The sequence below is a fragment of the Macrobrachium nipponense genome, chromosome 11 (assembly GCF_015104395.2).
Source record: "Macrobrachium nipponense isolate FS-2020 chromosome 11, ASM1510439v2, whole genome shotgun sequence".
NCBI lineage: Eukaryota > Metazoa > Arthropoda > Malacostraca > Decapoda > Palaemonidae > Macrobrachium > Macrobrachium nipponense.
The window spans coordinates 3,800,117-3,827,616 of record NC_061087.1 but is presented as its reverse complement, the minus strand read 5'-3'; the positions used below and the strand labels follow the sequence as shown (position 1 = coordinate 3,827,616).

The following is a 27,500-nucleotide window of genomic DNA, read 5'->3' as shown; positions in this document are numbered from 1 at the left end:
CACACATACATATGTGTATGTGTGTGTAAAACGCAGGGATAAAACAATAGAAAAACTTTGTAGCATCAGCGGACAGGCTTCGTGGCATGAGCATCACTAGACTAAATTTAAATCCTTTTATATGCAGAAGGAACCTGACTGCCCTTTTTCGCTTATCATATAGTATTATCATAGTACATACCTATCAAAACTAACTCTCTCAAAACTGAGAGAAATGTGTGTCAAGTGGCCACAAGAATTCATTAAAGGTCATTTTCAAGTAAACTTCACAACAGACCCAGTCAACTCCATCGCAAATGTTTGATAATGACGGCTTTAATTCCGTATAATAAAACACAGGCGGCCACTTGATTCTACGATTATCTCAGACTGACTTTTTTTTTAACGACGTGGCGAGTAACCCTTAATTACAAGTAGGAAACCAAGTAACGCTCACAAAAGACAGAGCTTATTCCGAAATCTCATTTGAAAGGCATCAATTACACCAACCGCAAACGGCAGTAGGACGTCACCATCTGGTTCCGGAAGTGAAGCCTCATCATTCTTTTGGTAAGGCTTCCTAGTTACTGAAGCAAAACAAAACAAAACAAAACAAATAAAATAATAATAAACGAATAAAAGGTAATACACGCTGGGTATAATAAAGAGCTAAAGCATTGTGGTGGTGCAATAATGCATAACAACACTACGATGCTATATTTCAAATCTAATTAGTCAGATGTGTTAAGTGAGAACTTTAAGAATTTCCTTCCAACTGCTCTCTCTCTCTCTCTCTCTCTCTCTTACTTTTCATTAATCAAGTAATCGGTCTTCTTATAAGATCGAACTTTATAAGAGATCACAGTTACGTAGAAACAATTCACAAATATCTGTTATAACAAACCTTACTAAATGGCTTTACTTTTGAAAAGATTTACAGTCAGAGATTCCTAAATGGCAAACTCATCTGAATTATTGCCTTTAATTTAGCGAAGAATGGATGAATAACTGCGAAAACAAAAATCATTGCTAAATTTCCATTGTAAAGCAGAGAATCACATTACGTTAAAAAGTTTCTGAGATATGCAAGTGACTTTACTTGATACATTACTATATGTATTGGCAACATATCGACTTTTTGAGTGAAGTATTTTTAGGGAAGTATTTTTTAGTTTTTTATATATATATATATATATATATATATATAGGTGTGTGTGTGTGTGTGTGTGTATACATAATTATATATATATATATATATATATATATCTATATATATATATATATATATATATATATATATGTGTGTGTGTGTGTGTGTGTGGTATACATACTTTTTATATATATATATAATATATATATATATTTTATATAGTATATATATTTGTGTGTGTGTGTGTGTATACATACATTTATATCTATATATATATATATCAAAAGAACGTTTGGCAAAGGAACACTCGTATAATGCTGCTGTCTCGCCAAGCGACTCGATGCGATAAACACAGATATTTGCAACACTTCGGTAAATCTCAATCAGCGCATGTTAATCACTGAACCGAAAAAAACGAAATTCGGGGTTAAAGATTCGCAGGCTTTCGGATAAATATTCAAAATCATTCTCTCTGAGACGAAATTTCACGGCAGTATTTATTGCGAATAATATATAACGTTCTGGCAGTAGCAAGATGTAAACACAGCAGTGTTGTTAATATTTTTCCCCCTATTATTCCATTGATTGTGTACACTCCCAATCGCGCAAGGAAAAATAGTATAAAAGCGAAACATGAACTCTTCGATGTTTGGCGAAACCTCAGTCCTGTAATGACATCTTGTGGTGACTTTGAGAAAGTAATGGGACTAAAAACATGTTTTTAATAATGCATTTCGGAAATGTTCTTTAGAAAATGTATTTGAAGACCTTAAGGCGTTTTATGTAAATAGGACAAACGTTAATGTAAGCGTGTCATTATATAAGTATACATATATGTACACACGTGTACATTATACATATGTAATACATATATGTGTGTGTATGTGTACATATTTATTGACACGCGTATATTAACGTTTGTCCTATTTACATAGAAAGCCATGTGGTCCTCAAAAACACACACACACACAAAAACACAAACACACACACACACGCACACACACACATATATATATAAATATATATATATATATATATATATATATATATATATATTACTATTTTAAGAACATTTTCCAAATGCACTATGAAAAACACGATCTTATTTAACTTGCATTGCTGCCTCAAAGATTGCAAAGATGCGCATTCATACTCTCGTTAGAAGATGTATTTTGAAAGTGATAATGAACTTGAGAGTTTTCTTTAACAGATGACATTAAATTTTGCCGACAACATGGTTATGGTTCTATGGACGGAAGCTTTCAAAATCCTAGCTTTAATATGGATCAGTGAAACAACTTCCCGGTTTGGTCACTGACACGTTGTGCTCTCTCTCTCTCTCTCTCTTTATCACATGTTCACATGTGAAAGATATATCTCACTGCTTTGATACATGAACAATCTACTTCATTACACACACACACATATATATATATTATAATTATATATATATATATATATATATATATATATATATATATATATATATATATATATATATATATATACAGTGACCTCTTAACTTCTCAATTTCATCACACTTTCTGCTTAACGCTAAACCCAATTTGACATAGCGGGTGCAGGCAGTTTCGAGTATGGTAAAAAAATAAAATAAAAAATAAAAGGTGACCAAGAGTCAACAGATTATAAACCGAGGTATAGGAAAAGGTGATAAATAAATAAATATGACGGAACAGAAAACGGAACCAATCACCTGATATTCAAGAGTTGTCCACAGAGAGCAGGAAGGAATTGGCTCGCTTAAATATTTGGAGAACAAAAGATCCCAGAACTGCACTAGGCAAACTATGCATATTTTAGCTGTAGCCAAAATAACACTCTTATCAAACTGAATAATTGGAAACCAGACGCTAGACTACGCCACACTGTCTGCAGCAGAAACCTGCCCAGTGTTGTGAGCAAAAACAGCTAGAGCAGGTAAGAAGGGCGCAGGGGATGTTTGCCGTTGTAGTAAATGTTATGCAACAAATAATTAACCCACTTTAGGTCTTTGGCACAAGACAACATTAAGAGTTTGCAAAATAAACTTAACTGATGACATGAGTCTATCCTGGAGTTTGAGATGGGAGTCAGCATCCAAAGACCACAATGGAGAGCAGAACTCCAAAGAAGGAAGCAGAAAGGTTAAAAACACTTAGACATATCATAGCTTTATCATGAAACTTTCCAAAAAAAATGAATGCATGATACTAACCAACTTTTTGACCAACATTCGTCAAGCAAACACGTCCATGCGCAAACACCATGTATGTATATAGTATGTAGTATGTATGTATATGCAGAAAAATGTCTTCTTGTAGATGATTAACAAGCAATATAGACATACATCTATCAGATGAAATAGGAAGCATCAATACAAAATAATCTTAATCAAAACTGGGCAACTGAACATGACTGACTTACACGTGTTTGAAATATAAATACATATGGTAAAGTAAAGGAAGTTTCTCTATTATTAATAAAATGAATATACTTTCTCCAGTTCGACTGGAGGTTCTACTGCTGAAGCGGACGAAAGTTACTATAAATGTTCATACAATACAGATGGTGCATAATTATGGGAGTCCATCAAATATTTCAGTTAACCTTCTATCAAATCTTACTTAAACCTGACTTGTGTTTTTATGCTTTTGCAGACTGACTCTATTCATTAGAATACTTGGGTCATAATAATCCAATCCCCCAAAAATTAAATATGACGTAAACGGCCTTAGCAAGTTACAACAATACCTCAGGAGGTAGAAACCGAACTGGGAGGGGCTCTTTAACGCTAGGCTATAGGGAAGTTATGGGACCGAATGATGGGGAACCTGGCCAGAATTGGGGATGGGGATGGGGGGGTGGGAGGGCGGGGGAGGGGAGTGAGTGAGTGAGTGAAAGGGATTACGTAATTCAATACTTTCAAAACCATGAAATGCTGAGTCATGCGTAAGTGTAACGAATGAGTTTTATGCGCCATTCGCACTTTCCAATATATTGTGAGATAAATTATACGTATACTTAGTAATAAAATCCAATTCATACACTATACTTTTTCGGGGAGGTTAAGGTAGTAGTTTAACCTGCCTTTATATTTACGTATAGGTATGCTGTAAAACACTTATATATATATGATATATAATATATATATATATATATATATATAATTATATATATAATATATACTATAATATAATATATAGTATATATATATACAAGAGTACTATTCAAAGAATGACTGTCATCGATAGGAGACAGGCCTAAGCATATTAATCAACATACAGGTCAAACTAGTGAGTAAATACAAGATCCCAGTGTTTGTGCATAAGACACATAACCGAAACACAACCAAAAGGAAGAAAGCACAGCCCAAAACTACAACTACAAGTAAACAAAACAAAAAGGAAAAAGAGAAGAATGAAAAGGTTGGAAAGGGCAAAGATGCCCTCCCCGTGTTGTGTTGACCCGAGGGACGAACGAGAAAGGTATCGAGCGGGTCGAGGTTAAACACCCTTACATGGTGTGAGGGCTGGTCCTTACTTTGCAAGGACCCGCAACTGCATTAATTATAGAGGATAACCAAATAGTATTATCTTGGTTATTACATATTCATATAGACATGCATACATATATAGTATATATGTGTATATATATACATACATACATACACACACACAAATCTACACGATTACACTCAGCATTCAAACAAAGTACTCATGTTTATATTTACATAAAAACATGAGAGCAACCAAAGTTTAGGACAGACACTTAAACTTCCAAACACACACCCACATACATCATACATACATACATACATACATACATACATACATATATACAGGCCTTTTTCCTTTAAAAGGTGTAGCTCCAGAAAGGGTTTGACATAATGTGCACAATATCTCAGCAAAGTGTTAAGCTGCGGTTTACTGTTATAAACAATCTACTTGGTTCAAGAAATAGCCTTACAAAACAAATATGGCAACGTACCATATCACTATAATCCGCCTGAAAAACTTTCCAAGGTTTATAAACCTACACGGTAATTTGTAGCCCTTTCTTTCTATAACCTTTTCTTTGACAAAAACTTCTCTCTTGGTTGGGGTCAACCAAAACTCCCTTTTCCAACTTAATCTGTTTATTCAATGTGCACGTAACAAATATTTCCGTCTCAATACATATGTGAATGATAATATATATTAGTATTTACTATGACTTTACGATGCTCTTCATCAAAAACGACAATCACTGAACATTACTGCATTGAATAAGGTCCTAAAACCCACTTAAGATAAATAAATAAATGTAAATAAGCATTCGATCATTTATTTTGTCAATACCTTTTGGATGAAGGTGATGAAAAGATGTACCATCACACAAACATAAACACACACACACACACCACACACATAACATAATAACTCGAAGATTTGACAGGCTCTCGTTGACTCTCTTACCTGTTGACCGAACGGATTACGAAGAAGAAGTAAAGAAGGCAGTTCTTCGCAGGAGCGAAATAACCTTACGTTAAGACGAGCGCCGACACATTCGCTCGTTTTCTTTCCGCGAAAGCTTCGCTCGGGACCCGTCCCCATATCGTATTGCATCCAATTTTATATCGCTGGACCGTTATGACATCCTTTCCCCTTGACGTATATTCACATCGTTGTTTAGTTCTTTTCATTTCTAAGTGGTCCTCCCTCTTTTGATGCATAAATTCTCCAAATTACTAATATCCCGGGGGATAATAGGCTATCAAAACAAACTAACTAATTTGAGAAGAGCAGCGGACATACGAAACTAGAGGCTGGTCGAGAACAGTGACCACCTGTAGTTTCTCTCCAGGATGAAACCCAATTTTGATCCCTAAACGTAAAGCAATAACAACTAGTTTCCCAAGTCACGCTGACTTCTGCTGCAAGAGCACCTTTCTCTTCGCAAGGAGAGTTGCCGCTAGTTGCCAGAGAGACACTTGTGTTTGGGTGAGTTTACTTTCGGATAAACAAGCGAGCAACGAGAAAAAAATAAAATGTACAAGAGGTCGAAATGAAAATAAAAAAGAGCGGAAGCGGGAAGGCACAGGTGTTTAAATTAGAAAGTATTTACTTTAGTCCCAAAGGACTTCATTCGATGCACATGACAGTTTTGATCATTCAAGATATTTTAGGGTATAATGACCTTAACAAAAGAAAAACAGAAAAACTATTTATAATAAATTCAAACTTGGGGAAAAAATCTAGTGATTCAAAATAATGATAAGATTCATTTATTGGCTATACTTTGTGGTACAAATGATATTCCTTAATGAAAACTAAAGTTCTTCAATTTTCGTAAATTGACTCCGTGAACGGTGGAAAAACTTATAAAATACATTAATGAACACTAAAGAAAAAAAAGAGGATCCCTCCTGGATAAAAAAAAAAAAACCGGGTACTTCATATAATTCAATGAGCACTATTATTAATAGCATGTACTACACAACTTCCATACCAACCGACTACCAAAGTAACTATAAACAGCTAATAAGTACATCGTCATGCGTAAAGTTAGTTACATAATTCATCTATCATCTACACTCATTTGTTAATGCAAACAACGCCGCCAGACTGAAAGTAAAGCGCCAACCCCCGGCGCCAACAAAACAACTGCAAATGGCAAACAGGGTGTCACAAAAGGTCAAGCTGCGGGCGAAACGGTTGCCCTTGGCATCGACGCACGTGCTACACTCGTACTCAGGTTATCTGTGGATACGTCATGATTTCAGCTCCACGCTTTAACTTTCACAAAACAACCCACACACCGTGAACTGTTTGACGTTCCTAAATATATCAAGCGTGGGAACACTAATCTTGCTCCTAATGCAGTTTTTTTTTTTTTTTTTTTAAGCAAAACTTGATTCTATGCCTCCTGTTGAGAGAGAGAGAGAGAGAGAGAGAGAGAGAGAGAGAGAGAGAGAGAGAGAGACTAGGGTGGGGAGATGGGGGGGAGATTGGTAGCTATAATTCTTAGGCAGTATACCCACTTGTAGGATCGAAAGGATCCAGTGACCTTCGCAGGGTATATTTAAGAAAATGCGTTCTTCATCATATTCTTTGTCCATACGCTGCTATTTGACGTTTGAATCCGCGTTGTCATTAACGATGTTGAAAATGATTAACAGCAGTCAAAATGAAAATCAAGGTTCTGTCCAATTCTACCATTATCATAATAGCAAGGGAGTTTCCCAACTCCTTTCTGTCAGATATAAACCACTTTAACAACGAAAATAACAGCGTCCAAGACGCCATACTAATAAAATCAAACGCTTGATACTTTTTTGTAAATCATAAAAATTTAAACATATAATGAACCCATAGCGTAGGTCGCATGTATTATCTGAAAGCTTCTAGTCCTCCGGCATTAAAAAGACAAAACTGTTTTCTCACAACTGCACTTATCAAACTCCTCCCCTAACAAACACAAAACACCCACACACACACCACAAAATTGTAAACAGGATGGAAACTTCCTCAATAATCCTAGCCACAATTACGGATTAAAAACAATGCCATGCCAACACAAAAATAAAAAGTGATTTATGTTAACAATGACAAAAATCCAGTTATAATTTACCGTAGTGACACGCATGGAATAATTTATTTCCAAATATTCTCGAGTAGTGTTACGAAGCAGAACAAATAGAGTTCGTTGAACCAAGTGAAGTTCCCAGTCACCGCCTGCGACGAAGAAGAAGAAAAAAAAAAAACCACTGGGAAAGCAACTCTGTTCCCTCAGAGTCTGCTCAAAGTTATTTTTCGGGAATGAAGATGGCCAATGTTAACCACAGATGTTTCCAAACGTGTAATTAATCTATCTTGCTTGAAATAAAATAATTCAGTCGCCGGATGCGGGATTTGGCAGAAATATCTGCTAATATCCAAACTCATTTCCGTTCTACTTTTCCTTCATCCTCTACAATTATTTCAACGCAATAACAACGCAGACCATCGTTATTATTAAAATGGCAAAGTAATTGTCAGCACGCAAGAAGGTGAAATGGTTACCTTGTTATCCTCACCTGCAAGCGAGAGAGAGAGAGAGAGAGAGAGAGAGAGAGAGAGAGAGAGAGAGAAATCCTTCGCGCCTCTGTTGTCTTTAGAAGTCACTTATGCCCTTGTTGTGCTAAGAATTCACTTATGACCCTGTTGTGCTAAGAGGTCACTTATGCCTCTGTTATTCTAAGCAGTAAATTATGCCTCTGTTGTCCTAAAGCATTCAATTATGCCTCTGTTGTCCTATGCAGTCGGTTGTGTCAACTAAGATGAGTAGCAGCCAGGATGGAGAAAGGCATACATTTAGTCATCTCATACTTAAAAAAACGTTGCAAACCGGAAATATGTGTATGCATACCCGCGCGCACAGACATATATAATATATATATATATATATATATATATATATATTATTTCTATTGACTTCAGATTACTTGGTTTCAGATAAAAAGTAGTGATCAGTATTTATATGCATGGGAAATACATATATTACCCTCACCTTGATCTCTTTTAAGTCTAATGTATGCATATTTGAAGTTATATTACGTATATATTTATGAGAGAGAGAGAGAGAGAGAGAGAGAGAGAGAGAGAGAGAGAGAGAGAGCTTTAAACAGATTATAAACCCCCCACCCCGAAAAGGGATAAATAAGTACTTCAAATTATGACATTTAATTCTGAAGTCATTAAAACCCGTTTTGCCAGTCCTTGAAATCAATGGGAAACTTTAATCGTACTTCAACAACTTTCAACAAAGTAAGCATTTTATACAGCATTTTTATGCATCTGTTAAGTGAAACTTTAGCGAACTACAGATACTATTATAACTCAGCATTATAGTAGACAGACTGTCTACTAGAAGGAAATAATCTGCGAAAATAAAAATGAAGAACAGTAACAGAGACGACAGATTTCATCAATGAATCTACCTTCTTCCTGGCGCCAAGCAGTTCACCGACCTTTCTGACCTGACGTCATGTAAATCTGCGTTCGGTCATCGTATTACTATGAGGTAGGCGCATGGAAAACTCCTGCAATAGATATCTGTACGTTTGCATAAAATAATTTGGCAATATTGAAAATGTATGTCGGATTGAATTCTCTCTCTCTCTCTCTCTCTCTCTCTCTCTCTCTCTCTCTCTCTCTCTCTCTGGTATACCTTCCCTCGGCAAAGAGCCCTGCGTAATGCAGTTTGATTTGACTGAATATTTTCTGTTGACGGCTGATTTTCATCCACACACACACACACACACCACACACACATCGTACGTGTTTTTTTTTTAATTTCCTCAGTGATAGCGATTCAAATTGTTTTAAAGTGATTACTCCTTGTTCAGCACAATTTTCCCTCGTGTCCGCTTTGGCGAGATTACCACGTACATCATATCATCAGCGACGCGATGGAGCATCTAAACGAGATTTCACTTTTTTGTCTTCATTGTATTTTCCTTTTTCTCAACTTGGAGAGTCAGGTATTTCATTTTGTGGCAGCTTTGACATTCGTCGCATTTAAAAATGCCATTTCTTAGACTAAAATTTTAATACAAGTAGTTTCTCAGTCGGAATGTATGAGGAATCTACGGCACTCAAAACATTACCTCAGTCGCTGAATAGGAGCCGTTATACAGGCATTATTGTTTTTTTCAAAATAGCGATGTTTGTTATCTCTTAGCCATTTATCTTTTGTGTCTATGAGGCCGCAAAAGAAGACAGAAATATAATAACATTTTCTTCATGAAAGATTAAACTAAATATTCCATAGCGTTAGAGGACTTAATTCACTGCGCTTTGAATATCCGATTACCTTTACATTTTCTGTGGTACCATGCGTAAATGCTTCCGGTGGTTAATGGTAAGAGAAATTTTATTTACAAAATCATAAAGTACTGTCAGGTTACAATCATCTAACGCACATGCTACATTCCGGGTTCTTCGGATATTAATACCATCTGGAAACAGGCATTAGAAATGAAAATGATTTCGAACATTAAAAATCATCCCAACTTTTTGGCTTTGTTTATTTTCACAACTTTCAAACAAATCCTTCATTCTTTAACATCTTGGGGGGTGGGGGTAGGGGGTGGGTGGAGCTTCAAATTTTGGTTCCACCATCACAGTGCTACTAAGTTCCCTATTTCGAATATCAGTCTTCGAAAGTGCCAAATCCATCTGAGATCCTCCAAACACGGATAAAAATAGGAAGAATTTCAACAATAACGTTATCTCACTCCCCAAGTTGTGGGTTAACAATAACAAAAAAATAATACTAATAATTACAGACAAAGCATCCGTGGTACAAAAAAGATCATGAAATGGGCAATACATTTAAAATATTCCGACCACTCACACTAAGTGGAAATTACTAACAGGAATCGTAAGTAAAGAGTTGTACAACTACCTACAGGTAACAACCGTCATACCTACGGAACACATAGGATACTGCAAGAAATGCAGACGGACTAAGGAAAATCCCTAGTAAAGAAGATGATCTTGACGAACTGTATGGCATGAATTCCCTTTAGGATGGCCTTCGATATGGTTCCCCCTCGCTCGTGACTGCATGATTGCTTGAAGATATACGGCGCTGCAAACCACTTAATAATTTAACCAAGACAACCCTAACAGCATCATGAACCACAACTATGAAGGAAAACATCAGAAGAAGAATGTTCTATACAGCTTCGTTCTCGCCAGTGCTGTTCATATTCTCCAAGAGGCCAGTGACCATGGTCCTCATTAAAACTAAAAATGGCATCCAACTTGGAAGACAAGATCCCAGTCATCAATCACCTAATGTTCGTGAATGACACGAAGATATTTGGTAATAATGCTATGAGCTTGGAGTCCTTGTGCGGAGAGTCTGGATCATAACTACACCAGGGAGACCATGAGACGTATCACTGTTGTTCACAATGACATTTTGAGACGCCTCACAAACACTCCTCGCTACCACTCCGCCACACAGATGTTCACAGAAAACCACCTGGACAATCTAAAAATCATTGTAAGGCGAACAATGTCCAGTCTGATCACCCGACTGCGAAACAGCAGCAATTCGCTAATACGAAGCATCCTAAGTAGTGAGGCAAGAAGATCTAAATTGGGGGGGAGATGGGAAAATAAGGCATTTGTTCCCTAAATGACTTAATCTCTGTTTTTGCAAAATGTCATTTGCATAATCTGTCATTATTATTGTATTGCTATGATTATTGTCATTACTGGTATTTTCCTTTTTTTCATTATTACTGTGATTATAATCAATATAGTTTTTACATTCAATTTTTTAGCTATTCTCAATATGATTATTGTCATTACTGGTATTTTCCTTTTTTTCATTATTACTGTGATTATAATCAATATAGTTTTTACATTCAATTTTTTAGCTATTCTCAATCTTAGTACAGTTATGACCATTATTCTGATTACCATCTTTTATACTGCCTCAGCAAGTATGGATATTGCTGATTAAACTTAGTTCTTTTAACACGTTATCTCATTTATCTAGAGTCTAGATTCTAGACAGTATGTTATTGTCTATTCTTTGCATATTCCATGTATATGGCCTTGGGCTGAAATATTCCATGTATATGGCCTTGGGCTGAAAATATAAATTATTATTATCAATATAAAAATGGATTGCAGCACTGACGAAGCTACAGTTCTAAATATAGTAAAAGGAAAGTGTCCAGAGCCATCGTATATCATTACAGATACAGGAAAGAATGGCTATAAATAATGGAATTTCAGGGGAAACTACAATATAAGCTCAATGACAGATACACTGTGAGGTAAATCAACACAAGGGTTGTTCCTTTACTAAGATATCTCACAGAAACAGACTGGGCAAATGAAAACTTCGAAATTATGAACAGATAAGCAAGAAAAAGTAATAAAGTGCTACAACTATATGCAAAATGGCAAGGCTAGACTTACCAAGAAGAAAAGGTGGACGGGGAATGCAATTTGGAGGACTATACCAGCATTATAAAAAGAACACTCGGATGATATCTTAGGCACAGAAAAGATGAGTGGTTAACAACAGCTCTGATTGAAAAACTAATCTCTCTTGATCAGAAGCCGGCAAATGTAAGGCTATGGTCACAGGCTAAAGTAAAGATACACAAGAAAACCAACAAATTCGTGTTCAGCACCAGAAGTAAACTGAGGATGTACCTACTGAGCCAGTAAAATAACTAAGCAGAATTCAGTATAACTGAAAACAATATATACAAAATAGAATAAATGGTAAAAAATCACCATCACCTAAGTATGTCCGCAATCATCAACAAAATACGAAAATATTAAGTATATCTTAGTTTAACCAGACCACTCAGCTGATTAACAGCTCTCCTAGGGCTGGCTCGAAGGATTAGATATTTTCACGTGGCTAGGAACCAATTGGTCACCTAGCAACGGGACTTACAGCTTATTGTGGGATCCGAACCACATTATATCGAGAAATTAATTTCTCTCACCAGAAATTAATTTATCTGATTCCGCGTTGGCCGAGCCGAGAATCGAACTTTGGACCACTGGATTGGTAGTCAAGCGCGAGAACCACAAGCGCCTCAGAGGCGTGGTCGGTATGGTGTTGGCCTGCCACCTAGGTGCCCGCGAGTTCGATTCTCGGCCATTCCACTGAGGAGTGAGAGATGTGTATTTCTGGTGATAGAAGTTCACTCTCGACGTGGTTCGGAAGATTTTTCAGCCATACCATAAGTGAAACACTGCACTGAAAGACCTGCAAAGAGACATGCCATACAGCCATATACCAGAAAAATGCGGCAAAATGAAAAATCAAGGTCCTCTGGGACTATGATGAAAGGACAGGTCGTGTGATACAGGCTAGAAGACCTATAAAGTCTTTCGGATAGGTTTAGCCAGTCAATTTACGAAAGAACTAAGGAGAAAAACAGACGAGAGAAAAGTAGCGTGATCTAATTGCAGAAATAAAGCGATTGTGGAGAGATGTAATAAAGGAGCACCTATCACCTCGTGAGCATTAGGCGTAATCCCTGAGGACCTCAGGTGAAACCCAGAGAGGATTGGATGCACAAATCTCAAACCCAACTTGCTCCTGACACGAGTACTGCTGGCCGAAGCGACGATAATCATGAGAATGCCGGATAACTAAGATAATGGGGCAGTGGGGGTCAGATCCTCAGCAGCAAGATTGCAGCACAGATCCAAACTCCGAGGTGCCAACCTAACAGTGCTGTTAGGGAATAATAATAATAATAATAATAATAATAATAATAATAATAATAATAATATTATTATTATTATTATTTTTTTTTTTTTTTTTGCTGCTATCACAGTCCTCCAATTCGACTGGGTGGTATTTATAGTGTGGGGTTTCCGGGTTGCATCCTGCCTCCTTAGGAGTCCATCACTCTTCTTACTATGTGTGCCGTTTCTAGGATCACACTCTTCTGCATGAGTCCTGGAGCTACTTCAGCCTCTAGTTTTTCTAGATTCCTTTTCAGGGATCTTGGGATCGTGCCTAGTGCTCCTATGATTATGGGTACGATTTCCACTGGCATATCCCATATCCTTCTTATTTCTATTTTCAGATCTTGATACTTATCCAATTTTTCCCTCTCTTTCTCTTCAACTCTGGTGTCCCCATGGTATTGCGACATCAATGAGTGATACTTTCTTCTTGACCTTGTCAATCAACGTCACGTCTGGTCTGTTGCACGTATCACCCTATCCGTTCTGATACCATAGTCCCAGAGGATCTTTGCCTGATCGTTTTCTATCACTCCTTCAGGTTGGTGCTCGTACCACTTATTACTGCAAGGTAGCTGATGTTTCTTGCACAGGCTCCAGTGGAGGGCTTTTGCTATTGAATCATGCCTCTTTTTGTACTGGTTCTGTGCAAGTGCCGGGCATTCACTTGCAATGTGGTTTATGGTTTCACTTTTCGTATTGCACTTCCTACATTGGGAGAGTGTTTTTCCGTCTATCGTACTTTGAACATATCTGGTTCTTAGGGCCTGATCTTGTGCCGCTGTTATCATTCCTTCAGTTTCCTTCTTTAGCTCTCCCCTCTGTAGCCATTGCCAATTGTCATCGCTGGCTAGTTCTTTCGTCTGTCTCATGTATTGTCCGTGCATTGGTTTGTTGTGCCAGTCCTCTGTTCTTTCTGTCTTTCTCTGTCTCTGTATATTTCTGGGTCTTCGGTCTGCTTTTATTAGTCCTTCTTCCCATGCATTCTTTAGCCACTCGTCTTCACTGGTTTTCAGATATGCCCCCAGTGCTCTGTTTTCGATGTTGACGCAGTCCTCTATACTTAGTAGTCCTCTCCCTCCTTCCTTTCGTGTTATGTATAGTCTGTCCGTATTTGCTCTTGGGTGTAGTGCTTTGTGTATTGTCAATATGTTTCCTGGTTTTCTGATCTATGCTGCGGAGTTCTGCCTTCGTCCATTCCACTATTCCTGCGCTGTATCTGATTACTGGCATCTGCCCATGTGTTTTATGGCTTTTATCATATTTCCGGCGTTGAGTTTTGACTTGAGTATCGCCTTGAGTCTCTGCATATATTCTTTCCTGATCGTGTCCTTCATCTCTTGGTGTTTTATATCTCCTCCTTCCATTATTCCCAGGTATTTGTATCCTGTCTCATCTATGTGTTTGATGTTGCTCCCATCTGGTAGCTTTATCCCTTCAGTTCTTCTTTACTTTGCCTTTTGTATGTTGACTAAGGCGCATTTTTCTATTCCAAACTCCATCCTGATGTCCCCAGATACAATCCTTACAGTCTGGATTAGGGTATCTATTTCCTTGATGCTCTTACCATACAGCTTGATGTCGTCCATGAACATCAGATGGTTGATTCTGTTGCCTCTTTTCTTGAGTTGGTACCCGGCATCCATCTTCTGTAGTACTTTGTCATGGGAATCATTATTAATCTATATTATTTATTATTATTATTTTATTATTATCAGGCTAAGGAGTCCACAATAATAAAAAAAAAGTGTTAAGAGTTCGTGTATTTAAAAACACTTTATAAAGCTTTTGAACTCTTCCCTGGGTTCATCATCAGTCCTGAAGATGAACCGAAGGAAGGGTTCGAAAGCTTTATTGTGTTTTTTAAATTATACACGAACTCTTAACACTTTTTTATTATTATTATTGTGGACTCATTAGAAGATCATATATATTCTCGTGATATAGAGTTTTTCCCAATTGTTATTATCATTATTATCTAAAAACTAAGGTTTTTATTTAAATGTTTAGGTAATATAGTCCTATGTAAATGCAACCCTTAAATTTTTTTCTCTCTCTCTCGTCATGTACCACAAAAAAAGCAAAAGCATTTACTAGACTTCCAGTACGCGCGCACGTGACCCATATGTACAGCGAAAAAGAAAGATTTCCAACGATTTATATTCCTGCATTTAATCATTTAATCCAGAGAGAGAGAGAGAGAGAGAGAGAGAGAGAGAGAGAGAGAGAGAGAGAGAGAGAGAGCTTTCACTCAGAGTCCTTGAAAATTTAAGCTGAGAGAAACATGCTACGCGATTATCAAAAACTTGGCAACGGTTGAGGTTTGTCTGACGAAAAGGTTACCTTAAGTATCGTCGTTTTTGGTACGAGCTGGGGAAATCCCATCTAAAACGAGCTGGCTTCCCTTGACCTCTACGAACCTTTATTGGGAAGGTGAGGCCGTGATAATGATATCGCTTTTTATTTTCCTTTTTTTTTCTACGCTTGTTTTCACTCATTTGCATCTGGGTAGCTCGCCCTTGACTCACTCCGGATCCGAGAAAGCTTAGTAAGTGTGATTAACTTCTATCACTGCGTACGTCCTCCTTGTGATGTTGCAATGTCAAACAGTCCATACGCTATGACATGCTATTATCAAATATATATATATAAATATATATATATATATATATATATATATATATATATATATATACTATATCTATATATATATATATATATATATTTTGACAATAGCATGTCATAGCGTATGGACGTGTTTGACACTCGCCAAATTTCCTAGGATCCTTTTATTTACATATTATATATATATATATATACATATGTATGTATGTATGTATATAAGGGGGCATTTGACTACGAAACGAAACAGTTTATTTTTTTTCTAAATAATGACATACCGTCAGGGATAACAGAATGCAATCACACCAAATTTTCAGGATTTTAGGGAAACACAACGGATGCTGCTATTATTTAAACAACGCCATTATCCAATCACACGCCTTTGAATATCACAGGATGACAAAATAATAGTCCTATAACAAAGGGAAAAGACAAGTAAAGCAACATCCACAAAGAAAAGCAAATGAAAGAAGAGTAATGATGGGGTGTTTCCGTCGGCCAGGGACCTCATACAACGTAGAAAGATTACTAGCTCTCTCTGGGGTGTGTGTGTGTGTGTGTGTGTGTGTGAGTGTGTGAGCGTATGCGTTTCTATTTATGTGATAGAAATGAGACAGTGGGTGTGGGAAACAAGTACAGCTTAGAGAAAAATGTGGGATGTACCCACTTGCTCTCTGATCTTCTTTAGATGCTCCACCCATTCGTATGGCCCATTTTTACGATTAAATGGTTTTGCCCCATAAAAATAACGAATTTATTGTTTCTAGCGTTATTCATTTATCTCTTTACTGCCTGATTTACTCACTCATGCATTTATCCGTTTTTCTCCTATTCCATCAAAATTTCCATACTTGTGTCTAGCAGTCTAGCGACAAATTCTATTAATTAAGACCAATATGGCAAAAAAAAAAAAAAAGATAATAATGAACTACGTATTGTCTGTTTCCTTTTTGTAGGGAATATTTCGTAGTTATAATGATATAAAACAGAACGTAATCAGCAGAGTTGTCTAGGTAATGGCTTATAATAAACGTACTCATAAACCCGTTTTATGTCCATTTCTTAACGTTTATATCCAAAACGTTGGATACGCTAAGCAAAATTTAAGAGTATGTGAGAGAACCGAGAGAAAAGAGGCAATGAATGCTTGTAGAAGCGATTACTGGAAGCAAGGTCTAAAGAATACCTATTCTTTAGACTTGGACTGGAAGAATACCCTTTAGAATAAAATAAGCGTCACTAACTGACGCAATGCACATACTTTCACATAACGATATGTAATTTCTTAATTTTTTTCTCATTTGAATCCTTTTTTTTTTTTGGCACAAGAGTAATTTCATTTGTTTAGGATCAAATTCGGTCAAATATTTGGCCAGAGAAGAATCGTGAGATCTATCCTAGGTATTGACCCACCAGTAAAGTTCGTGGGTCGTTATCTAGGACTAATATTTCTTTGGGGTCATTATCTTTATGATATTTACAGTGTTTTGTTTATGTTTTTTTACGACCATCCCCAACGGGCTTGTACTATACACGCCGCAAAGGTGGAGACATAATACCGGGTTAAAAACCTTTGGGGGTCACTATCTGGGAAAGATCCGAATCGTGAACTAATGTTGTTTATAAAATTAGAAGAAGAGACTAAGCCAAAAATTGTAGTTTTCGCCAGTCTCGGTCGCCTACTTAAAAAGAAGAAGAAGAAGAAGAAGAAGAAGAAGAAGAGAAAAAAAAAAAAAAAAAAAAAAAAAAAAAAAGTGGGCCAGTAGAGAATATGGGCACAGAAGATTTATAACCTGTAAAAGACTTATACCCACACTTTATTCATAAGACAATCAATATTCATTGTTTCAGTCCTTTACTTATTTGGGCATTGTTACCTAAATCATATGGCTTTTGTTTGGAAGTTCTTGAGCGTTGCCGCCAAGTTCCCATTTTACAAAATCGTCCATGATTTTCACAGTAGCTTCCAATCTTTATCACTCGTTTTCAAAGGTTAGTCATTTGAACTCCTCCACAACGTTGTCATCTTTAAGAAAATATACGTGTTTTTTCCTTAACAGATCTGCATAACTGTGAGGTTCATCTAAATTTCTTTCCGACTGTTTATCAACATTCCTCTGCAAAAGTCTCTGTATCTCGCGTTATTTTCCTTTTTCTGGCTGAATTTAAGACAACTGAAGTTGCAGTTTACCAAAGAAAAGAGGATTAAGGAGGTATATTACCATGGCAATGTGGTACAACAGCTTTCAGAGTGCAGAATATCATTCAAATGTTTAAGTGAATTTTAAAAAGTGTGGAAGGTAACCTGTCTCAGAAATGAATGGAAAACTGAACATTCTTCCTAATGGGATTCCTTTGGGTCTTTATATCTTTTTTCGTACCGCATCTTTTCATTTTCTCATAATCTTTTAAAGGATTTCTGTCTTGGTAACATTCTCTCTCTCTCTCTCTCTCTCTCTCTCTCTCTCTCTCTCTCTTTCAGACTGAATGGTAACTGTGCCTTTTGTACCATGAATCCCTATAATAGATTCCAATCAAACGCGCAGGAACGAACAACTTCCTCGTAACAATACAGCGTTTTGACGTGAAAATCTCTCTCGCATTTTTAAAGAGGCAAATCTGCTTTTAGCGAGTTGATATATGAGGCAATTACATCCTTAATTACACGTTTGTTAATTTTTTGTGAGCATTCATTTTGGGGGGGAAAATTGCAAATGAAAGGGGTAATTTATTCCGACGCCCGTGTTCTAATAGGTCTGAGCGCCGGCCTGATGAGATAGGAATAGACGGCAGCGCTATCACTTACAAAAGGATTACATTAATGAAATGTCAGTAAAGGAAACGAGAGAGAGAGAGAGAGAGAGAGAGAGAGAGAGAGAGAGAGAGAGTTTCTTTCCAAAGTATTCATCTTCTTGGAAGATTATTGAAGTTTCTTTTTGTTTTAACATTAAAATCACATTCACTTCTGGAGCTACCAGAGCATGGATTATGTCAACGTGCTGCTGCGTCACTATTCGATGTAGCTCTTCCACTGTGACAAGGGTAAATAAGAACTGGAGTGTGGCGAAATGAGGGCTGTAAATCGGATTCCTGAGAATGAAATGTAATCCGATTTACGGTATTAAAGTGGTAAACGGAGTCATATTGGAATTAAATACGACTGAAAATAGGTCAAAGTGAAAAGGAGAAAAAGTGGCATTAAAATGAAATATGGCTAAGTAGAGATAAATTGGTTAATGCGTGAAAGACCGTTCAATAACACAACAATCGGATGAAATAGAGTGAATTACGAAGGTAGAAGAATACCTCATTAACTGTAAAGTATGCTCGCTCTTTCTATAACTGTAAACAAATGGCAGAGTCGACTAATTGGTAATTTGCGCTGATAATAAGACTTTCCTCATTGGCTGATTCGATGACAAATAAGCACGACGGAATTAGTCAATTGTGGCCAAAATAGATCGTGTTATGATTTCATTTGTTTACTGGAATCGGTTTCATCGTTCAGGGAGAACCGTCCTCTGTCACCTAAGGTAGAAGTGCATAAGGTCTGAATTGTAAAACTTTAGGTTTTCCTGAACGATACATGACATTACAGCGTTCAGGCAGACAAAAGTGACTGCATGTTGTTCATACGTACATGATACTGCGGTCAGTTATTTCATGTCCGAGTCGGTGAAAGTTGAATTTATATAGTCCAAATACAGAAAATTATCTTGCATATTATCAATGCAATACATGATTGTGAAGGCTTGCTTTCTTCTTCATCGTCGAAATAATGTCAGTGATCACTTATTTTCTTTAATATATTTTGTGTGATATCTTTCTCCATAGAAGTAAGAGCAATACATAATGCAAAATATATGATTATTCAGGCAAGAAACAGTAACTATTTGCTCAGATGAGCACAATGAAAACTATACTTTAACTTTGAATGACAACAGTGTGAAATTTAACCGTATGATCTGCTTGGTCATTCTTGCATATTTGCAAAGAAATTTGAACAACTCTTCCTGAAAATAATCATGTTGTCTCTGTACATCTTATCATCATTTCATTTTGAGCGTTTATTTAAGTCTTCCATCAGGCAGGTCCCTTTCGTATTTATCATTTATATCTTACAGTTTTGTTGAATAACTTTCTCTTCTAATTTATGACTAACTTTAATGAGATATTTGGGCACGTATGGTTCCAAGGGTAAATTTTTCATGAACGAAAAATCAACCCCAATACCGTTTGCTTGAGGCATTTAATCCGCCGTGTACGACTTGTTTCACAAGCAAACAATCTTTTGTACGAACAAATGCTTCATCATCACCTCAGTGCTTGACTTTGCAGGTTCCTTGGGAAAGGAAAATTTGCTTCGTGTCGCTGAAGTGACATTGCCGAAGCTTGGGACGTCAGAGAAAAAAAAAACAAAAAAAAACACGATATGTGATATGCATTGAGCCCGTTCAACTTGTACGTAATATGATTCTTTGCGCTTTTTACAGTTTGCAGTTCTCGCACAACTGGAGAGTTGTTGGTTGAACTAGAGATTTCTGTTCTTTCTCTGAGATGTCTTTCCCCTTTCGGCAGAAACTGCTTTTGAAAGCGTTGAGAATTTCACCAAGAATAAACCTTTCCTACAAGTGTGACAAAGCTTTTGTACAGAAATATAGTTTGCCTAATTCAATTGGTTACGGGTATAGATACGAATTTTTTAAAGTAAATGTTCGCAATAAAAGTCGTGCATACCTACGTAAGCGACCTGTAAGACGCCAACAGTGAGAGAGAGAGAGAGGAGAGAGAGAGAGAGAGAGAGAGAGAGAGAGAGAGAGGCGCCAAAGCAACAGTAATTGTCATCGGCATGTAAGGTGATTTAAGAATGACATGCTGTTAGGATACAATCATTTGTTACCGTAAACGATGACTTTTTCGTTTCGATGCTGTTGTTTGGGATGACAAGTCGAAGTCGTCAGAGGAATAACCATATCTCCCAGCTATATCATTCCTCTTGTCTCGCATCGGCATCCTGTTCGTGATGGCTATGCCGCCCGTGCTCTCGACTGTTGCCAGCCGGTGGTCATGTCTTTTTCTTTCTTTTTTTCTTATAAAAGAAATGGAGTTCTGGAAAAATCTATAAAATTTTGGCAGTACTTGATGCCCTGTGAATTTTCAGAACATTGTCATCTTTAACATTATTAAACGGTTTCATGAAATCCCTCGGATTCCACAGGTCTCACTCGAAGGATTTGCTCTAAAATCAGACGAAAATTGGAGCGATGTAAATTCAGAGAAATTGCGAAGCAAGCCCGAAATAAATCGAAAGTTACCAGTGAAAACTGAATGTCAAAAAGCAACGCATCTGGGGTCGAATGGAAATTGCATAGATCCTTAAGTACGGTTTACACTGGACCGCTACGGTTTTAAATCTTGAATGTTCAGAATGATATGTATGCTTTGAAGGAAGTAAAGCTTTTTTTTTTTTTTTTTTTTTTAATGTGTGTGCGTGTTTTGAATGTATATGTAATTGGAATTACCTTATGTCTTATGATAGCTATATTAAGCGTTCGTGGAAAAATCATGTTTATAATGTAATGTGGACGTAAGCATTAAAATTGCTAATTTCCTTAGAAGCGGAGAGAGTCAATCATTTTCATTTTTGTAATGAAATGGGCTGCATTTGCTTGGTCTCTTGCTTAGCGACTTGCTTTCGATGTTCAGTCATTTTTTTTGTGAATGGGTCCATTTTTTGCCGTTAAACAATTTCGGTTTCATTTTAGCATTACATGCTGAAGTATGACAATATTAGAAACTTTCAAAGAGCTGTAAAATGTAAATAAAAAACCAAAATCTATTATATATTTGGCAATGTGTGTGTGTATGGTATGTATGTATGATTGGTATGGGCGCCCGGGCCGTCGGTCTGACGGGACTGAGATTCGGAACGGAGATGGGTTTCTACCCCGGGACGGTCGAGACCTACGTTCGGGAGCACGGGCTCCCAAAATTTCTACTTCCCCCCTCCGAAGGGTGAAAAGGGATTCCCTGAAACAGAGCTGGTTCTGCCCGTGAAACGGGGCTGGCTATGCCCGTAGGCTTAGTCACTTTACCAATATCTGTATGCATATGACTTATCATTTGGAAAAGAATACTATAGGATAAACATCAAAGGACATCAAAGAGGGTGGTTTCAGAAGGGGGGTTAAGAGAGAGAGAAAATGACAGGGAGAGAAAGTAGACGGAGTGTTAGGGAGAAGAAAGAGGAAAAAAGACAGACAGACAGAGAGATAGTTGGTATTACTGAGAAGAAAGAGGGGAAGAGACAGTGATCGTTGGAGAGAGAAAGAGAAAGAGAAAGGAACGAGAGAGAGAGAGAGAGAGAGAGAGAGAGAGAGAGAGAGAGAGAGAGGAAGAGAGAGAGAGAGAGAGAGAGAGAGTTGAGGGAGTGTTGGGTAGGAGAAAGATGGAAAAAGAGAGAGAGGGAGAGAGACAGACAGACAGAGAAGAGCGGTTGTTTGGAGACAGAGAGACAGAGAGTTGGTATTAGTGAGAAGAAGGAGTGAAAGAGACAATGATGGTTGGAGACAGAGAGTCAGAGAAAGGAGCTTTCTCTTTTCTTTCTTTTCCATTTCAGTTTCAAACGCCTTCAGTTCCCAGTCAGGTTGGCTTTTGCCATGACTATCAATAAAGCCCAGGGACAGTCTCTCAGAGTGGCTGGCATCAACTTGGAGCAACCTTGCTTTTCTCAAGGGCAGCTATATGTGGCGTGATCAAAAGTGGGCTCTCCGGAACGCCTGTTCATTTTGTCACCAGAGGGAAAAACAAAGAACATAGTCTACCAAAAGGGTCTCCAGTGAATTGGAATCTCTCTGCCAACACCAAGAATTTTTCTTTCCATATATGTTTATGATGCTTCATTTTGATATTAATTTTCAAGGATATTTGTTTTGTCAGATTTGCATTCCTCACAATTCAGGTCGTGGTACTGTATTCAATTGTGGCTTGATTTATCTATTTTTTTTTTTCATAAACTATGCTCTGGGTTACACGGACCAATCTAGCTGGTAACCAGCTAGTTCTATATAAATTTGAGACAAAAGTCAACCTACTTTCTTTACCCAACCACGGTTTTCAATCAATGTTAACGAAAGCTGGACAGAAATGTACTCCTTGTTCCCTAGATCATTTGACATGGAGGATATGACATGACCTATTTCCAAGCTTAAAAGATGTAAAATATCATCAATAACCGGACAAGAACATCTATATAAATATAACGACCCCAAACAAAATGCTAATTCTACTTCACTTCTCTATCAATTTCAAACGATAATGTCACTCGAAACCTTTGAAGGTTTGTGTGGTTTTCGGTGATCCAGTTACACCAGACGTGTTGCTGCTTGCGCCTTCGCTGAGCCGAGTTGAATTCCCATCACCGATGGGAAAGATTTCTCCAAAAATACGGGATATTGTTAAAATGACCTGTGCCTCAGATAGCGATGGAATTTTCAGTAGACTGCAATTGTCGTTGCAGTAAGACAGATATCTTTTATTATTATTATTATTATTATTATTATTATTATTATTATTATTATTATTATTATTATTACCACTTTGTGCACAAACATCAGTGAATACGAGGCAACAAAACCAAGTTGCAACCTGCAAAGCGAAAACGATTACACTTGCCACGTTTGTACTTTAATCGGTAAAGATTGACATACCATGGATAGAAAAAAAAATAATGCCACGATAATTCAATTATTGTTACATCAGAGTGCTCGCTAAAATTTCATCGACAAACTAATATAAAAAAAAAGCGTATTTTAAACCCGACACGCAATGGAAAACTATTCCTTCCGTCATCAGACACACTTATTTTCTTTCTGTGGTCATCTGCAGCAGGATAAGTACTTGATAGAGAACAAAACAAGCGCCCTCTTCATTACAATATCATAGATATACGAAGCGTATTCTCTAAAAGCATCGTTTACTGCGATTCTTTGCAAAAATAAATAAATAAATAAATAAACAAAATTAATTTCTCTGAACTTCCCCATTTCCCATTCTTTCTACATATAACTACGGGTGCAGACAATAATTTAACATTACCATTCGATAAATGACTTTACAAATGTATAAAGAGTCTTCTCACTATGCTCACCTAATCCTGTTCCAAGATAACAAATGGTAATGCATACGTCTCTTTTTCAGATATGAGGTCAATACCATACAAGCCTGGGGGCAGAGAAAGTAGGGGATCGTTATGCCCACTGGCATGAGTAGGTAGGCAATTAGGAAGGTTGCGTGCGCCTGTCAATGCGTATGAGAGAGAGAGAGAATTTCTTTTCTTTAGATTCCGATGATGATCTTTGAGAGTTATTATCATCCATAATGAATACATTTTCTTAAAGAACACGTCAAAAAGATATTCACATTTTTATCATAAGTGGAAAGCTGCTTTCTTTTCATAGGTCATTTTCACTCAAACAGTTCAGCAAAATAGCGTTTATGGTTTATTAGTTTTCTGAAAACTATTGTGCCGACTTTGTCTGTCCGTCCGCAATCCGAACTTGTTCTGTCCGCTCTTAGATCTTAAAAACTACTGACGCTAGAGGGCTCCAAAGTGGAATGTTGATCACCCACCCTCCAATCATCAAACACACCAAATTACAGCCCTCTAGCCCCAGCAGTTATGATTTTACTTAAGGTTATAGTTAGCCATAATCGTGTGTCGACAACGATATAGGCCAGGCCACCACCGGGCTGTGGTTAAAGTTTCTAGGCAGCGGCTCATACAGCATTTTAGAGAGACGATGTACAGAAAACTTGATTGCCCCGAAGAAACTTTGGCGCATTTTTTACTTGTTTCCTAATTATTAAAAAAAAAGAAGTCACGATTTTAACATTTCTCGCCTTTTATTTCTCCTTGTATTTGTGAACACAAGAAATGCTTTTCCTTAATTTTCCCAAATGTTAACATTGTTGGCATCTCCTTTCAGTTTTGTTTTGTTTATTTGATTGATCTTCCCCTGTTACTATTTATGGCTGTTTGGCCATGTCATGTTCCATATCATGTTGCCTTACACAACTGTTCTTGCATTTGTGCTGAATTCCCTTGCTAGAGTGTACACTTAAAAACACTTTCATTCCTGATATCTCTTCTTTTCCCAAGTTTTTAGTTTTATTATTATATTCAAATAATTCGCCATATAAAAGTCATTATAATCTGTTATCCCTTTTCGGTTCTTTTGTCTCTAATCTATTCGATTGCGTAGAAGATTAGAAGAAAAGTTCATGGCCTTTTGGAGAGTTTCATAAAAATATACATTCACTATGAATGATAAAAATCATGCAGCATACGAATAAGGGTTAGTGTGAAACTTATTCTATAAAACAGCGGACTTCAGACATTAGTCGCAACATTTTCACTAAATTTCTTCTTGGGGCGCCCAAAACAAGTTAATGGTCATCGGCGTATAAGCCGTCTGAACAGATAGATTGCACCCTGTCGAGTAAATGAAGAAAAAAATCAGGGGTCATTGCATGCTATAAAACGGCAGTCTGCAACTCGCTTTGCGCTGTCTTAACAGGAATTTTGAGCGATATCTAAATGCTATGTATCTTCATATATTCAGAAACTAGAGTCAGTATGTTACAAACTTATTCGCGTCTACGTAAACATAACATAGGGAATCAGAGGAATTTATTTCTGGTGACAGAAATTCATTTCTCGATATAATAGTGGTTCGGATCCCACAATAAACTGTAGGTCCCGTTGTTCAGTAAACCAACTGGTTGCTAGCCACGTAAAAATATCTAATCCTTCGGGCCAGCCCTAGGAGAGGTATTAATCAGCTCAGTTGTCTGGTAGAACTAAGATATACTTTTTTTTACGTAAACATAAAACATATGCAGGAATGTATACAAGATGCTGCTATGTATAATATAATGTACTTGCAAATGTATGATGTACTTTATTAAACGGAAAAAAAGGAAACGGAGAGAGTCACAACTAGCGAGAAAGTTTACCTCAATCCAAAAAATGTTGTCTATGGCAAAAACTGGAAAGGAGAACTGATACACGCGAGGGATGGGGAAAAAAAAGGACCTAAAATCACGTTTTAAACCTCCCAGTATTCACACTTGAAACATATCGCTTAATAGTTTCTGACACAACCGGAATCAGCAGTTTGCTTTAAATGAACGAAAATGTATCTAATTCATACACTACGTTTATTACTTGTTATCTATGTTAAATATTTCACTGATAAAACGGTTTAACAGACCGTTACCTGATTTACGTTTTTTTAAGATATAACTTTCTTCAGAAAGAACTAGCCTCTTTCAAGATAGACTGACCATCTGTCAAAACGAATACGCTGCTTGTAGATCAATTGGGATTCGAATTTTATGCACTCACGTACCCTAATTAAAGACAGACAATGTTTTTCGATAAATGAAAGTTATATTCGATAAACCATATCATAAGAACGATGCTTTGAAGCGATTTCGATCTGGCTGCCATGGGATTGGGTCATTTTATCAAGGCAATTAAGATTTAATAACGACCATTCCTATCAAACGGCGTGACTCCTAATAATAATAATAATAATAATAATAATAATAATAATAATAATAGTAAAATGGATAAGTATCAAGATCTGAAAATAGAAATAAGAAGGATATGCCAGTGGAAATTGTACCCATAATCATAGGAACACTAGGCACGATCCCAAGATCCCTGAAAAGGAATCTAAAAAACTAGAGGCTGAAGTAGCTCCAGGACTCATGCAGAAGAGTGTGGTCCTAGAAACGGCGCACATAGTAAGAAAAGTGATGGACTCCTAAGGAGGCAGGATGCAACACGGAACCCCACACTATATACAACCCAGTCGAATTGGAGGACTGTGTTAAAAAAAAAAAAAATAATAATAATAATTATAATAATAGTAAAATAATAATATAATAATAATAATAATAAAAATAATAATAATAATAATAATAATAATAATATAATATTAATAATCATATGTTTTATTTCAGCTCCAGGTTATATACATGGAATATACAAAGTAGAGAACATGACACACACAATCTGCATATATGAGACAACATTATAAAAAATGACAATCGGCAATATCTACACAGTTGCTGAAGAAGTAGAAAAAATAGTATTCATAATAAAGGTAATAACAGTAATAATATTGAGAATAGTAAAAAAAAAAAAAAATTTTTTAAATGATAACAATTGAAAAACAGTTCACATACAATAAAATTTCCAGCTACGGACCTGATGTCGTTACAGAAGTCAGGTCCAGAAGGTTAAATACGAATGTTGAAAATAGCAAGACTCTATAATGATAATAATCACAGTAATAATAAGAAATGAAAATACTAATACCTCCTTACGTTTATTTTCGATTAAGTCCGCTGAATGCAAAATGTTTGCTACTCATTATCGGTTCTACATTTAGTCTGTTTCGCGATTTGCACTTTGAAGA

At 36.8% G+C, this 27,500-nt stretch overlaps 1 protein-coding gene across 2 annotated transcripts in view; it reads right to left on the bottom strand.

Moving 5' to 3' along the window:
- The window catches only part of LOC135217362 (uncharacterized), a 347,393-nt gene that overhangs the window by 35,932 nt on the left and 283,961 nt on the right, over positions 1-27,500 (bottom strand). Inside the window, exon 1 of one of the 2 annotated variants that reach the window (XM_064253397.1) lies at positions 5,584-5,715. The exons of the other annotated variant lie outside the window; for it this stretch is intronic. The gene's annotated coding sequence lies outside the window, so the exon portion shown is untranslated. Of the gene's footprint in view, positions 1-5,583; positions 5,716-27,500 lie in introns of those variants that run through there. 2 annotated transcript variants of the gene reach the window in all.